Source organism: Sander lucioperca, chromosome 3 (genome assembly GCF_008315115.2).
Source record: "Sander lucioperca isolate FBNREF2018 chromosome 3, SLUC_FBN_1.2, whole genome shotgun sequence".
Classification (NCBI taxonomy): Eukaryota; Metazoa; Chordata; class Actinopteri; order Perciformes; family Percidae; genus Sander; species Sander lucioperca.
In genome coordinates this window covers 4,240,206-4,252,289 of record NC_050175.1, presented here as the reverse complement: position 1 = coordinate 4,252,289, position 12,084 = coordinate 4,240,206, and positions in this window count along the sequence as shown.

The window sequence follows — 12,084 nt, the reverse complement described above, 5'->3', positions numbered from 1 at the left end:
TTCCAACAGGACTTGGCACCTGCACACAGTGCCAAAGCTACCAGTACCTGGTTTAAGGACCATGGTATCCCTGTTCTTAATTGGCCAGCAAACTCGCCTGACCTTAACCCTATAGAAAATCTATGGGGTATTGTGAAGAGGAAGATGCGATACGCCAGACCCAACAATGCAGAAGAGCAGAAGGCCACTATCAGAGCAACCTGGGCTCTCATAACACCTGAGCAGTGCCACAGACTGATCGACTCCATGCCACGCCGCATTGCTGCAGTAATTCAGGCAAAAGGAGCCCCAACTAAGTATTGAGTGCTGTACATGCTCATACTTTTCATGTTCATACTTTTCAGTTGGCCAACATTTCTAAAAATCCTTTTTTTGTATTGGTCTTAATATTCTAATTTTCTGAGATACTGAATTTGGGGTTTTCATTAGTTGTCAGTTATAATCATCAAAATTAAAAGAAATAAACACTTGAAATATATCAGTCTGTGTGGAATGAATGTATACATTATACAAGTTTCACTTTTTGAATGGAATTACTGAAATAAATCAACTTTTTCATGATATTCTAATTATATGACCAGCACCTGTATATCAGTTACAAGATCACTGGGAAGACCCAGAAGGAGGGAAACCAGGTTGAGTTCAAGCTCCTTCTTCAGAACCTTCTGTATTTCAAACAGGACATCACACCAATATTTTTGTATTTTAACACAGGACCAGAAACAGTGAGTAAGATCGCCAATTTCTGTCTTACACTTAAGACAAAATGGAGCGACATCCTTTCTGTATTCGGAGAGACGGTTTGGACCAACATGTGCTCTATGCAGTATCATAAACTGCATCGCTCTTGTCTGGTTACAGACAGTTATTTTCCTTGCATTCTCCCAGATGTCCTTCCACACCCCCCTAGCTATCACAACACCCAGCTCCCTCTCCCAGATCACTCCCAGCGACCGAGCGCAAAGATTCGAGCAATCCCTCAGACCGGCATAAAAGGTTCTAATGGAAGTGTCGCCCCGAGAAAGCAGCACTAGTTTCTCTATCTGTGTGACATTCACATCAGCCAGCAGAGATGTATCTTTTACAATAAAATCTCTGACCTGAAAATAACGAAAAAGGTCATTTGTTGATATGCCATATTTTACCATAACCTGATTAAAAGTCATGAGAGTAAGACCAACAAAAAGATCACCCAGGGAAGAAATTCCCTTAGCTGTCCAGCATTTGAAAGCCCTGTCCAAGGTTCCTGGGAGAAAGTCAGGGTTATCAGTGATCGGGGTGAAAACTGACGTAAGCCCTGATCTGCCTTCCATATGCTGTGTAATCCTCCATGCTCTAACAGTGTTAATTGTAACTGGGTTGCTGCAAAGCTTTTTAATACACTTCAGTTTATCAATAAAAAGTAGATTTTTTAGAGGACAATTGGATAGGGACTTCTCGATATCGAGCCAGATTGACGAGGCATCATCTTCAATCCAATTAGCTATGTATATAAGATGAGCACTCAATTGATATTTCTTAATATCCGGGAGATCCAGTCCACCCATAGCACTTGGTAACTGCAATACTGACATCCTGATCTGTGGTTTTCGTTTACTCCAGATAAAAGAACTGAACCAACCATTCAGTTTTTCACTATTTTATGGTTGAATAAGATGGGAATCATATGTATTGGATAGAGCAAACATGGAAGGACATTCATTTTCAGAAGCGAAATTCGGCCCAGCCATGATATGGAAAGATTGTTCCATCTCTCCATGTCTTGTTTAATTTTATCGAATAGTGGGTTAAAGTTGGCTTGAAACAACTGGTTGAATTTGGGTGTAATGTATATGCCTATGTATATAAAACCTGTAGGGGACCACTTGAATGGGAAAGGATTGGGATTATCTGGTGGTTGTTGTAAAGTACCCAGAGGCATTGCCTCTGATTTGGAAAAATGTATTTTATATCCAGAAAAGGCAGCAAACCTGTCAATAATCTGAGTAAGACGAGGGACCAATACAGAGGGGTTTAACATAAATAGCAACACATCTTCTGCATATAGCGTAATTTTATGTGATTTTTTCCGCCCACATCCAACCCGACCAATACAGGGTCTAGCCTGACAGCTTCCACTAGAGGTTCAATAGCCACTGCAAACAAAAGTGGCGACAAAGGACAACCCTGTCTGTTACCCCTCTGGACCACAAACTTTGTGGACCTAAGTCTGTTGGTTACGACTGCAGCCATTGGTTGGGTATACAGGATCTTCACCCATCTAGCAAAGCTATCACCTAAGCCGAACCGATCAAGTGTAAAAAATAAATAAGACCATTCAACGCGGTCAAAAGCTTTTTCCGCATCTAGGGAAACCACAAGACCATCTATTTCTGTATCTGTTCAGATAGCTGGATAATATTTAGCAATCTTCTAATATTATTATAAGAATTACGGCCCTTAACAAAGCCAGTTTGATCCTCCTTCACTATGATTGGTAGAAGGCCTTCTAAGCGTCTCGCTAAAACTTTGGGAAGAATTTTTAAATCGACATTCAACAGTGAGATCGGCCTATACGAGGAACAATCCTCAGGGCGTTTCCCTTTTTTAAGAATCAGTGAAATATTGGCTTCCCTTAGAGAAGGTGGGAGGGCACCACATTCAAAGGAGTGGTTAAACATATTCATCATAAGCTCTAATAAAAGACTTTGAAATTCTTTATAGAACTCACCACCGAGACCATCACTGCCTGGCGCTTTGCCTGTCCGAAGGAGTTGAATGGCCTCACGCAGTTCAGCCACTGAGATCGGGGCATTTAATTTAGATTTCTGAACTTGTGATATAGTTGGGAGGTTAAGTTCGGAGAAAAAGGCTTCCATTAGTATTGTAGCATTGTCAGTTTGCTCCGATTGATATAATTTTGTGTAGAAATTTCTAAAAGTGTCATTAATTAGCTTAGAATCAGAGGAGCAAGTCCCTGACCCGTCCAAAATTGACTCAATAAAATGAGAGGCCTGTCACTTTTTTGTTAAATTGGCTAAATATCTACCTGCTTTGTCCCCATGTTCAAATAGTCTTTGTTTTGCATATCCTAATTTTCCCCCCGCCTTTTTTGTCAGCAAGGAGTCTAGCGTGGAGCGGATAGCAGTAATTTCCTTCAATTTAGCTGCTGTAGGTTTCTTGACATATTCCCTCTCCGATATACTCAATCTTTTTTTCCAGTAAAGTTTGTTGTTCCATATTTTTGCATCTTTTGGTAGCCGTAGAGGAAATAATCAACCCCCTGGCATAGGCCTTGGAAGTCTCCCAGAGCAGAGATGAATTATTAACAGAGGGGGATTTAGTGGCGAGGAAATGCCTAAATTCTGTAGTGAAGTAAGATATGAATTTGTGATCTTTCAGAATTGAGGTGTCCATTCTCCAACTCTTGGGTTTCTTAGAGAGATTTTTGAACATAACGTATATATACACTGCTGCGTGGTCTGATATTATAATGTTTCCAATTGAACAGGAGACAACCGATTCCATAAACTGTTTCGGGGCAAAAAAATAATCAATTCTTGTATAACAATTGTGAGGATTAGAAAAAAAGGTGAATTCCTTGTCTGCAGGGTGAAGTGACCTCCAAATGTCCACATATACAAAGTCCTCACAGAGACCAATGATTTGTTTGGACTGTTTTGATAGGGGTAAAGCACCTGAAGGAAACTTGTCCATCAAAGGATTCATAAGGCAATTAAAGTCACCTCCTACAATAGTGCTCTCCACCGTAAGATCAGATACCTTGGCAAATGCATCCATTGAAAACTCAAGGGGATGACATGGAGGACAGTAGACATTTAAAAGAGCAAATTCCTCCCCATGTAAGGAGGCTAAAATAAGTATAAACCGTCCATATTTATCTTTAATACATTTTGACACTTTAACTGGTAAAGTTTTCCTAATGAGTATTGCCACCCCTCTGCTTCGGGTGGTAAAAGATGAAAAATAGACTTGACTAAAGCCGCACTGTTGCAACTTTACATGCTCCTCGTTGTTCAGGTGTGTTTCTTGCAACATAGCAATATCGATCTTTTCCTTTTTCAAAGATGACAATATTTTTTTTCTTTTAATGGGTGATGGATTCCCTTAATATTCAAGTGCACAGCCTCAATGTGTCACAAGTCATTACATTTTTTACTGAAAAGATTAAAGCTCCCAAATGTATCATAATCTCTATGTATATTTTGTATCTGATTGTAACCCAGCTGAAAAACAGACAACACAGATTACAGATAACAGACGTGCCAACAGCACTGAGGGAGGAACCTTCCCCACGCGATAACCAGGGGAATATCATAACCGTCTCCATAACCAGACACTAACTTGATTAACCTCTCTTACAGCTCCAAGTTCAAATGACACCACGTGAGTAATATCCACCCTTGAGCAAAGACGAGCAGACCCGAAGAAAAAAAAAAAAAAAACTCCACAAGCACACAATAAAACACTCTCTGGAATATTTATTTACCCATCATGTTATCATTCACTTGTGATCACCATAAACAAAGAACGGTAGGGCGAAGGTTGTCACATGAAATTGTTCAGTTGTGAGCCATCATCATTAACCTCAGAGATATATGATCTGCCCAAAAACAAACTAAGTTCAAAGCAACGCTTAAATCCAGATAGACAACCTGCCCATGAACAGTTAAACAGAACGGTGGGTGACTCACGTGCAGTTTAGCTTAGAGTATCAACAAAGGCCCCGGCTTTAGCGGGGGAGTCAAAGCTCCTGGCTTCCCCACTGTTGACTATTTTCAGCGAGGCCGGGTAGAGCATCATGTATTTACCCCCAATGTCCCGTTGTGTTTCTTAACATCCTCAAATCCTTTTCGCTTGCACAGAACGGCGGCTGACAGATCCTGGAAAAACATGATACTGGACTCCTGGTACTTCATGGTCCCGCTGCATCTTGCGGCGTCCAACACCCTCTGTTTGTCAGCGAAGTTGTGAAACCTGATTAGGACAGGTCGTGGTCGCTGGTTTGGTCCCGGCTTTGGAGCTAGGGAATGGTGAGCTCTTTCAATTTTGACGCGGCCGGCTTTCGTCTCCACCCCGAGCAGGTTGGGTATCCAGCGCTCGAAAAACTTTGTCGGGTTACTCCCCTCCGCATCTTCTGGTAAACCAATAACCCAAACATTTTTTCTCCTGCCTCTGTTCTCGAGGTCATCGATATGCTCAGCCATGCTTTGAATTTGGTTTTCAAGCACCCGAACCCGCGTCTCCACCGTCTCGGAGGTGTGTTCTGCCGCAGCTATCCTATTCTCAGCCTCGGTGGTTCTCTCCTCGATCTTTATCAGCTGCTGGGTGTGGGCCTGTATGGTTTGGGATAGTGGCCCCAGCTTTTCATCAATCACCCTGGTTATGTTTGCCGTTATTTCCTGAGTTTGGCGAAAAGCTGGGCCAAGGGCGTCCTCAGTGTTGGCTAGTAGCAGGTGTTGCTCTTCCTCCACAGGGGGAAAGTCAGGCGAGCTAGCAGTATTTTCTGGTCTGCTCGTCTTGGACGATTTTCTGCTCTCTTTTGGTGGCATCTTGTCTTGGCGTCTCAGAAAATACTCATCAATACTCATATTAAAATACACAACATGAAGATGACTGAAGATGAAAACTGAATTGGGCGGAATTATGTAGGAAATATCAGTGCAGTGGTGCGGAGCTCAGAACAAGTCAACCACTCTCTATGCCGCCATCTTGGTTCCCCCCAAAGTTTGTTTTTTAATAGACCTTAAACTTACCAAAGGGTCTCTGCTTTTCTTTGAGGACACTATGTATTGTACAGTGACTATCACTACCCTATCATTATAAAAAGACAATAGAAATAACTACATAGCATTATCATTAGTAACTTAGCTTATTCTATTTCCTCATCACACACATAATCACTTATTTATGCCTAAGCCATGGGGCCTCCACTGTTGAGAAAGGCAACATTCCTTCAACAATAAACGCAGTCATTGACTCGCCAACCCAGTCTCACAGCAGTTTGTGAAATAGCCACAAAATTATCTATCTATTGATTCGTGTACACGGACACAAATTTCCCGTTTTTTGCCGTGACACTCAGCACGAATTTCAAGCTATTGTAGGCTATTTCAATTAGAAGTAACTTTTGTGCCTCTTTTTGTCAGTCGGGACAGCAGCAGAGAATCTGTATCACTTTGTTGTTTTTGGTATTTGTAGGACTATAACCGCTGCTTTAATCAACATTTATTCACAAGATGTTATGGTTTTTATTTCTTTATTTTAAAGGAACAGAGTTAGATACAGTAAGTCCATATATACCCGTCTCATCTCAGTGTGTGTTGTAACTCTGTCTGGCGCACCCACCGCTAGCCTAGTTTAGGACAGATCCTGGAGGTAACCGTCTCCAACTAGCCTACTGCTCCCAATAAGTGACAAAATAACGCCAACATTTTCCTATTTACATGTTGTGATTTGTATAGTCACAGCGTGTACAAATAACAAGGTCACATTAGACACAGCCATCTTCTAACCATATACAAACTGGGAACTATATTCTCAGAAGACAGCAGGCAAGGCACACCTGTTTCCACTTACTTAATCAACCTGCTCCATAAAAGCCTGGTCCTCACACCACTAATTCCGTCATGTTTGGTAGTGCTCTGCGTTTTTTTCGCTCATGTGTTCCTGCAAACCTGTGTACGTATTTTGCGTCAGATCTCCAGTTTTTCTGTTCTCTTACCTCTGGATTTTTTGTGTCCACAGCTCCACACTTGTGCCTCACTGCTTCTCCAGTTCCCTGTGATTCGACCTCTGGTTTCCACTTGGCCTCTGAGGATATCTCCAGCCGGCCAGCTCCCTGCCCCCATGGCTCCTTCTTGAGACTCTTTTTGTTGAATAAACTTTTTGCACCTACCAACCTGTTCCAGTTCTCTGCTTTGGTCACGTGAAACCTAGCAAGTCCGAAAGAAAAATTATATAATATACGTAATATTTATGTTTTTGTCACACATGTATCTGATTTATACAATAAAAATAACAATAATAAAAAAAATACTTTATGTTAAGCACTTTGAATTGCCTTGTTGCAGAAATGTGCTATAACCTCACAGTCCAGTGTTCAGAAATACAGCCTAATGGTTAGTTTGACAAATTTGCATATTTTTGTATTTTGACTAGTTCTGTTGTGAAAAACCAAAAATAAACTATTTACAAAAGGAGCATTTTTTTTCATACACGCTCTTTAAAAACACAATGTGCTAGTTTTGTGGTTAATACGTTAATAGCTAGAGACAAAAGATAAAAGAAACATGAGTGTATATTTATGTGTGGCACTTTGTTTAATATAGAAATTACTTTCTTGAAAGAACAATGGGGTTACATTAATTATTATATTGAAGATGATCCTCATCAACCACCATGGTTATAGCTACTAGCTTGTTCCCATCCTAAACTTTGTAGCCTTTATTTTTATCTTCTATTTTCTTAAGGAAGAAGGGACTAGTTTTAAAAAGCATTTTTAAGTAATTAGAAGGACAAGTAGATTGTTGGGAAGGTTTTTATTCACATAGTAAGATATCATAGTCTTTTATTTACAGTAACTTTGTATGGGTATATGTATTTTGGCATTTTTGACACACTTCTATCCTCAACCTACTGCACAAAGACACAAGTCCTTTTGTCTATTTTGCTGAAATAGAGAGCTTTGTGTGGTGCAATGCCAATCATCTCATTCAACCATTTCAAAAACTGACGAAATGGTCAAGGCATGGGTCAGTGGGTATCAGTGGTCATAAATGATGAACCAATCAATCATGTCTGCTCCTATATGCTTTGGCATTCATTTAGAGAACACCTTTGCCTGGAAGACTCGTGTTGAAAGTTTGTGTTCTCATTTACAGCAGAGATTATACCGGATTTTCCGGCGGCAACGGAGCAATCTCAGAAGTGGAACGTCAAGGATATACACCATCTTTGGCAATGGCTTGAATCTAACAGACGTTCATTAATATAAAATAGTTGCGCACTATAGATTTAAAGCTTGCTTGTCAGGTACAGACAGTCATGAAAGTTGTGGAGAGGAATGGAAACCAATCTCTCCAGGCAAGCACAGAGAATATTGTCTGACCTATCTTATATTCTCCACGCCAAGTATGAGCTCTTACCCTCTGACAGAAGATATAGGGTACCACAATGTAAACTCAACCTTTTTTTAAACTATGCCTAATTTAGACCTACCTCGATTAAAAATAAATGTTTTAAATAAATAATGTTGCTTGAGGCTGCAGGGGTTGTGCAATAGCTTTATTATATGATGCAAGGGGTTGTGTAATAGATTGTTTGTTCTTTTTATGAAAGCTATGCATTATGTAAATTGTGGTTGTGATGTGCTTCATGTAGCATAGACTTTATATAAAACTATGGACATAAATTGCATACAAAAATGGTTTGATTTCAGAAAATATGATGATGAAACTGAAACCGATCGGCCTACATGAGGAGCTCTCCTTCACTGACCTGGAGCAGGTGGTGGTTGCCCTCAAAATGACAAGTGAGTATGGACCAGACTGTTAAAACTATGGACGGAGTGACCGTGATGTCACCCATTGGTTTCTGAAGAGGCTAAATGATCCTCAAAGTAGGCAGCTCACACTGTCGCCATTTTGGCAGTGCTGACGTCAGGAGGTGGAGCGTGGGTGGGGCTGAGGCGGGCCGTGCGGACTCGAATGAAGCCCAGTTGCTGAAACCACGCCCATCTACTGTAGCTTGAAGCTCCCAAGCTAGCAAAGGCTAGAAGCCATGCTAAGGATAAGCTACTCTGAAGCTAGCCCTGTGGTGATGCTGCTCGCTCGGCTCCTGCAGACAAGTTGCTCCTGGATGGTAATGTAAAACTCTGTCTATAAAAATACCCATCTACCTGTGGACTAGGCCTTAGTTTATGCTAAGTGGTGAAGGTATCACAGGTGGCTATGACTTCAACAAGACCCGAAATAAATAAACCTCTTAAATAAGGTCTGTCCAGGCTGCGACAGCTCTCCTCCTGATAGCAGGGAGGAGGGCCTGCAGGTGAGCTACGTTAGCTAACGTTATAGGACTTAGATGATTAGTGTTTATACATTTAAAGCTTGTGTAACGTTAGTATCTCAATAAAAAAATAATTATATTATGTTTTGTTTTATAATTTCAGGTTGGGACAAACAAGTAAATTACCATCCGGAAGCAAGTTGTCTGCAGTAGCCCAGCGAGCAGCATCACCACAAGGCTAGCAACATAGTAGCTTATCCTAGCCTAGCTTCGTAGCTAGCTTGGGAGCTTTGAGCTAGGTGGGTGTGGTTTCAGCAACTGGGCTTCATTCAGTGCGCCTGGCCTGCCTCAGCTCCACCCACGCACCTTCTGACGTCAGCACTGCCAACATGGCAGTCCTGACCTCAACCCCATTGAACACTTGTGGGATCAGCTTGGGTGTGCTGTTCGTGCCAGAGTGACCAACACAACCACATTGGCTGACTTGCGACAAATGCTGGTTGAAGAATGGGATGCCATCCCACAGCAGTGTGTGACCAGGCTGGTGACCAGCATGAGGAGGAGGTGCCAGGCTGTTGTGGCTGTGTATGGTTCTTCCACACGCTACTGAGACTCCTGTTTGTGAAATGAATAAATTGTTCAATTGCCAATATGTCTTGATTCTTCAAACTTCAATCATCCAATCCACCAAACACCAAATGAGTCAATGGCAGAATAAGCTGTTTGGTATTGGCAGAGAAGATTTGACAATTTTTTCATGGGCGCAACCCACAAACTCAGCGCTGCTGCTCATCCCACAAATGCATGTTCCTTACAAATGGGGCACCATTTGAAAGAGAACTAAACAGGCTTTCCAACGGTATAAGATGTATTGCCAAAAAGCATTGTTACCACAGAGAAATAATCTACCAAACACAAATGTCCTTATTGTTTGTGCTAAGTTTAGTATAACTGAAAATCAGGTAGGTTAAGCCCTCCCTGTTCAGTGGGGCGACAGAGTTTTAAGCTTGACTTTTGGAGCTTTACCGTTCCACAGAAATCTAGAGATCTGGCTGTCCAATTTGTTAAAGAAGGATTTTGGAACTGGTGTGGGGAGTGCTTGAAATAGATTAAGAAATTTGCGTAGGACATTTATTTTTATGCTGTTTACTCGTCCAATTAGGGAAAGAGGTAGGGACTTCCACCTTTCCAAGTTCACTTCTACTTTTATAAGCAGGGGCCGTAATTGAGAGGGAAAACCTGGTCTAATTTGTTGGGTATCTGCACCCCTAGATAACAGAACTTATGGGGTTCCCATCGAAATAAGATGTTATCTCTTGGTAGTTGTTGGCTGCAGTATTAAGAGGTACCATCATTATTTGTAGCCATATTCCTCTAATAAATTACTGAGGGCAGCAAGTGACGATGCTACGTTGGTCAGGTACAGCAAGATATCATCGGTGTTAAGAGAAATTACATGCTCAACCTCGACACCCTCAATAGTAGAGTGTGCTCTTATAGCGATTGCGAGGGGCTCAATTGCCAGAGAGAAAAGCAGAGGGCACAAGGGACAGCCCTGACGTGTTCCTCATGACAAGGGAAAGAGAGGCGATATATAAGCATTTGTCTGGATCCTTGTTGATGGATTGAGATAGAGTATCTGAATCATTTTAAACAAATTTGGACCAATGTTAATTTTTTTCAAGACTGCGAAAAAAAAGGACCACTCCAGACGATCAAATGCCTTTTCGCCATCTAGTGAAAGGGCAACTACAGGGATATTGATGTCCTTAGCGCAGTGAATTATATTAACAAATTGACGTGTGTTGTCAGAGGAAAAGCGATTTTTAATGAAACCGGTCAGATCCTTATTTATAAGACTAGGCAATACATTTTCCAATCTAGTGGCTATAACCTTAGTAAATATATTAAATTCTGATGAAAGGAGGGAAATGGGTCTATAGGATCTGCACAATTTTGGGTCCTTGTCTGGCTTTCAGCAAGACTATAATCAGGGCTTGTTCTAATGTTTTGGGTGGCTGGTTAATCTCAATTGCATATCTAAGCATGTCCATCAGGGGGGTAATAAGGTCAGAGGCAAAAGCTTTGTAAAAGTCCATCCATGACTCAGAGCAGAGAGTAAAAAGGTAAGGAGCTTTATTGTCCAGATAACAATCCAGGCAAAGATACAAAATCGGAAGGCAGTAGACGTGGTTAAAAATACAAGCTAGAGGTCTAAGAAACACTGGAAAAACAAACACTGGGAATAACGCTGGAGAGTGAGACACACAAGGTACTACAACAATCAACTGAAAAATTACACAAGGGGAGTATATATACACTGGGACCGGGGAAGACGATTACACACAGGTGACACACATTAGGGAAGGGAGAGCGGGAAAGCAGACAAAGACGGGAAGACAAGTGACCTGAAACAGAGACAGACAGTGGTTAACAAAATAAAACAGGAAGTCAGAGAAACAAACAAAACACAAACTAAGAGCGGGAACTGGATGTGACAGTACCCCTCCCTCTAAGGCCGACACTGGACGGCCCAGGCTCCTCCGGATGCTGCAGATGGTAATCCCGAATCAGGCTAGGATCCAGGATGTTACTAGCAGACACCCATGACCTCTCCTCTGGTCCGTACCTCTCCCAGTCCGCCAGATACTGGCGTCCGCGACCCCTTCTCCTGACCGCCAGAAGCTTGCGGACGGTGTAGACAGGGCCCCCATCAATGAGATGAGGACGAGGCGGAGGATAGTGCTTTTCTAGTCTTACACACTGATGGAGCAGCATCAGGAGCCATTTGGGGTTGAGGAGCCATTTGGGGTTCAGTGTCTTGCCCAAGGACACTTCGACATGAGACTGCAGGGCCAGGGATTGAACCACCGAACTTCCGATTGGCAGGCGGCCGCTCTATCACCTGAGCCACAGCTGCCCCCTTCAATGTCAACTAACACTGTGAAAATGCTGTCAGAATAGCTGGGTTAATTAATTACCTGAAGATGTTGAAGTCGATGTTGACGCCTCACTTCCTTTTTTGTCGTCCATGGGTTCAACTTTGGCACTGGCTGCAGATGTGTTAGGGTACACTCT